Source organism: Vigna unguiculata, unplaced genomic scaffold (genome assembly GCF_037176805.1).
Source record: "Vigna unguiculata cultivar grain cowpea cultivar isolate G323 ecotype 2 unplaced genomic scaffold, ASM3717680v1 ptg000438l, whole genome shotgun sequence".
In the NCBI taxonomy this organism is placed as follows: domain Eukaryota; kingdom Viridiplantae; phylum Streptophyta; class Magnoliopsida; order Fabales; family Fabaceae; genus Vigna; species Vigna unguiculata.
This window is the reverse complement of record NW_028197073.1, coordinates 30,001-35,000: the sequence shown is the minus strand read 5'-3', so window position 1 is coordinate 35,000 and position 5,000 is coordinate 30,001.

Below are 5,000 nucleotides of genomic sequence, written 5' to 3'. Positions count from 1 at the left end.
ATCTGCTTCCGGAAGAAATCGAAGAATTTTTTGGGAATCCTGCAAGAGCCACTCGTTCTTTTTTCTCTGACAGATGGTCAGAACTTCATCTGGGTTCGAATCCTACTGATAGGTCTACTAGAGATCAGAAATTGTTGAAAAAAGAACAAAAGAAACATCTTGCTTTTTCCAGGCGATCGGAAAAGAAAGAAATAGTGAATTTATTCAAGATAATTATGTACTTACAAAATACCGTCTCAATTCATCCTATTTCATCCTATCGAGGATGTGATATGGTTCCAAAGGGTGAACTGGACAGTTCCAATAAGATTTCATTCTTGAACAAAAATCCATTTTGGGGTTTATTTCATCTATTCCATGACCGGAACAGGGGGAGATACACGTTACACCACGATTTTGAATCAGAAGATATATTTCAAGAAATGGCAGATCTATTCACTCTATCAATAACCGAGCCGGATCTGGTGTATCATAAGGAATTTGATTTTTCTATGGATTCCTCCGGATTGGATCAAAAACATTTCTTGAATGAGTTATTGAACTCCAGGGATGAATCGAAAAAGCACTCTTTATTGGTTCTACCTCCTCTTTTTTATGAAGAGAATGAATCTTTTTATCGAAGGATCATAAAAAAATGGGTCCAGACCTCTTGCGGAAATAATGTGGAAGATCCAAAACCTAAAATAGTTGTATTTGCTAGCAACAACATAATGGAGGCAGTCAATCAATATAGATTGATCCGAAATCTGATTCAAATCCAATATAGCACCCATGGTTACATAAGAAATGTATTGAATCGATTCAATTGCAACTTCGAATATGGAATTCAAAGGTATCAAATAGGAAATGATACTCTGAATCATCGAACTAGAATGAAATACACGATCAACCAACATTTATCAAATTTGAAAAAGAGTCAGAAGAAGTGGTTCGATCCTCTTATTTTGATTTCTCGAACGGAGAGATCTATGAATTGGGATCCTAATGTATATAGATACAAATGGTCCAATGGGAGCAAGAATTTCCAGGAACATTTGGACTATTTCATTTCTGAGCAGAATAGCCGTTTTCAAGTAGTGTTCGATCGATTACATATTAATCAATATTCGATTGATTGGTCTGAGGTTATCGACAAAAAAGATTTGTCTAAGTCACTTTGTTTATTTTTGTCCAAGTTACTTCTTTTTTTGCCCAAGTTTCTTCTCTTTTTGTCTAACTCACTTCCTTCTTTTTTATTTGTGAGTTTTGGGGGTATCCCCATTCATAGGTCCGAGATCCACATCTATGAATTGAAAGGTCCGAATGATCCACTCTGTAATCAGTTATTAGAATCAATAGGTCTTCAAATCTTTCATTTGAAAAAAAGGAAACCCTTATTATTGGATGACCAAGATACTTCCCAAAAATCGAAATTCTTGATCAATGGAGGAACAATATCACCATTTTTGTTCAATAAGATACCAAAGTGGATGATTGACTCATTCCATACTAGAAAGAATCGCAGGAAATCTTTTGATAACACAGATTCCTATTTCTCAATGATATCCCACGATCCAGACAATTGGCTGAATCCCGTGAAACCATTTCATAGAAGTTCATTGATATACTATTTTTATAAAGCAAATCGACTTCGATTCTTGAATAATCAATATCACTTCTGCTTCTATTGTAACAAAAGATTCCCTTTTTATGTGGAAAAGGCCCGTATCAATAATTATGATTTTACGTATGGACAATTCCTCAAAATCTTGTTCATTCGCAACAAAATCTTTTCTTTTTGCGATGGTCAAAAAAAACATGCTTTTTTGAAGAGAGATACTATTTCACCAATCGAGTTACAGGTATCTAACATATTGATACCTAACGATTTTCCGCAAAGTGGCGACGAAGGGTATAACTTCTACAAATCTTTCCATTTTCCAATTCGATACGATCCATTCGTTCGTGGAGCTATTTACTCGATCGCAGACATTTCTGGAACACCTCTAACAGAGGGACAAATAGTCCATTTTGAAAAAACTTATTGTCAACCTCTTTCAGATATGAATATACCTGATTCAGAAGGGAAGAACTTGTATCAGTATCTCAATTTCAATTCAAACATGGGTTGGATTCACACTCCATGTTCTGAGAAATATTTACCATCCGAAAAAAGGAAAAAACGGAGTTCTTGTCTACAAAAATGCCTTGAGAAAGGTCAGATGTATAGAACCTTTCAACAAGATAGTGTTTTTTCAACTCTCTCAAAATGGAATCTATTCCAAACATATATACCATGGTTCCTTACCTCGACGGGGTACAAATATCTAAATTTCATATTTTTAGATACTTTTTCAGACCTATTGCCGATACTAAGTAGCAGCCAAAAATTTGTATCCATTTTTCATGATATTATGCATGGGTCAGATATATTATGGCGAATTCGTCAGATTCCATTGTGTCTTCCACAATGGAATCTGATAAGTGAGATTCCGGGTAATTGTTTCCATAATCTTCTTCTGTCCGAAGAAATGACTCATCGAAATAATGAGTTACTATTGATATCGACACATCTGAGATCGCTAAATGTTCAGGAGTTCTTCTATTCAATCCTTTTCCTTCTCCTTGTTGCTGGATATCTCGTTCGTACACATCTTCTCTTTGTTTCTCGAGTCTATAGTGAGTTACAGACAGAGTTCGAAAAGGTAAAATCTTTGATGATTCCATCATACATGATTGAGTTGCGAAAACTTCTGGATAGGTATCCTACATCTGAACTGAATTCTTTCTGGTTAAAGAATATCTTTCTAGTTGCTCTGGAACAATTAGGAGATTCTCTAGAAGAAATACGGAGTTTTGCTTTTGGTAGCAACATGCTATGGGGTGGTGGTCCCGCTTATGGGGTCAAATCCATACGTTCTAAGAATAAATATTGGAATCTCATCGATCTCATAAGTATTATACCAAATCCCATCAATCGAATCGCTTTTTCGAGAAATACGAGACATCTAAGTCATCCAAGTAAAGCAATCTATTCCTTGATAAGAAAAATAAAAAACGTGAATGGTGATTGGATTGATGATCAAATAGAATCCTGGGTCTCGAACACTGATTCGATTGATGATAAAGAAAAAGAATTCTTGGTTCAGTTTTCTACCTTAACAACAGAAAAAAGGATTGATCAAATTCTATTGAGTCTTACTCATAGTGATCTTTTATCAAAGAATAACTCTGGTTATCAAATAAGTGAACAACCGGGAGCAATTTACTTACGATACTTAGTTGACATTCAAAAAAAGTATCTAATGATTTATGAATTCAATACATCCTGTTTAGTAGAAAGACGTATATTCCTTGCTAATTATCAGACAATTACTTATTCACACACCTTGTGGGGGGCTAATAGTTTGCATTTCCCATCTCATGGAAAACCCTTTTCGCTCCGCTTAGCCCTACCTCCCCCTAGTAGGGGTATTTTAGTGATAGGTTCTATAGGAACTGGACGATCCTATTTGGTCAAATACCTAGCGACAAACTCCTATGTTCCTTTCATTACAGTATTTCTGAACAAGTTCCTGGATAACAAGCCTAAGGGTTTTCTTATTGATAATAGTGACTATATTGATGATAGTGACGATATTGATGATAGTGACGATATTGATGATAGTGACGATAGTGACGATATCGACCGTGACCTTGATATGGAGCTGGAGCTTCTAACTATGATGAATACGCTAACTATGGATATGATGCCAGAAATAGACCGATTTTATATCACCTTTCACTTCGAATTAGCAAAAGCAATGTCTCCTTGCATAATATGGATTCCTAACATTCATGATCTGGATGTGACTGAGTCGAATTACTTATCCCTCGGTCTTTTAGTGAACTATCTCTCCAGGGATTGTGAAAGATGTTCCACTAGAAATATTCTTGTTATTGCTTCGACTCATATTCCCCAAAAAGTAGATCCAGCTCTAATAGCTCCGAATAAATTCAATACATGCATTAAGATACGAAGGCTTCTTATTCCACAACAACGAAAACACTTTTTCACTCTTTCATATACTAGGGGATTTCACTTGGAAAAGAAAATGTCCCATACTAATGGATTCGGGTCCACGACGATGGGTTCAAATGTACGAGATCTTGTAGCACTTAACAATGAGGCCCTATCGATTAGTATTATACAAAAAAAATCCATCATAGACACTAATATAATTAGTTCTGTTCTTCATAGACAAACTTGGGATTTCCGATCTCAGGTAAGATCGGTTCAGGATCATGGGATCCTTTTCTATCAGATAGGAAGGGCTGTTTCACAAAATGTACTTCTAAGTAATTGCTCCATAGATCCTATATCTATCTATATGAAGAAGAAATCATGTGACGGGGGGGATTCTTATTTGTACAAATGGTACTTCGAACTTGGAACGAGTATGAAGAAATTAACGATACTTCTTTACCTTTTGAGTTGTTCTGCCGGATCGGTCGCTCAAGACCTTTGGTCTCTACCCGGACCTGATGAAAAAAATGGGATCACATCTTATGGACTCGTTGAGAAGAATTATGATCTAGTTCATGGCCTATTAGAAGTAGAAGGCGCTCTGGTGGGATCCTCACGTACAGAAAAAGATTGCAGTCAATTTGATAAGGATCGAGTGACATTGCTTCTTCGGTCCGAACCAAGGAATCCCTTAAATAGGATTCAAAATGGATCTTATTCTATCGTTGATCAGAGATTTCTCTATGAAAAATATGAATCGGAGTTTGAAGAAGGGGGAGGAGTCCTCGACCCGCAACAGATAGAGGAGGATTTTTTCAATCACATCGTTTGGGCTCCTAGAATATGGCGCCCTTGGGGCTTTCTATTTGATTGTATTGAAAGGCCCAATAATTTGGGATTTCCCTATTGGGCCAGGTCATTTCGGGACAAGCGGATCATTTATGATGAAGAGGATGAGCTTCAAGAGAATGATTCAGAGTTCTTGCAGGGTGGAACCATGCAGTACCAGACACGA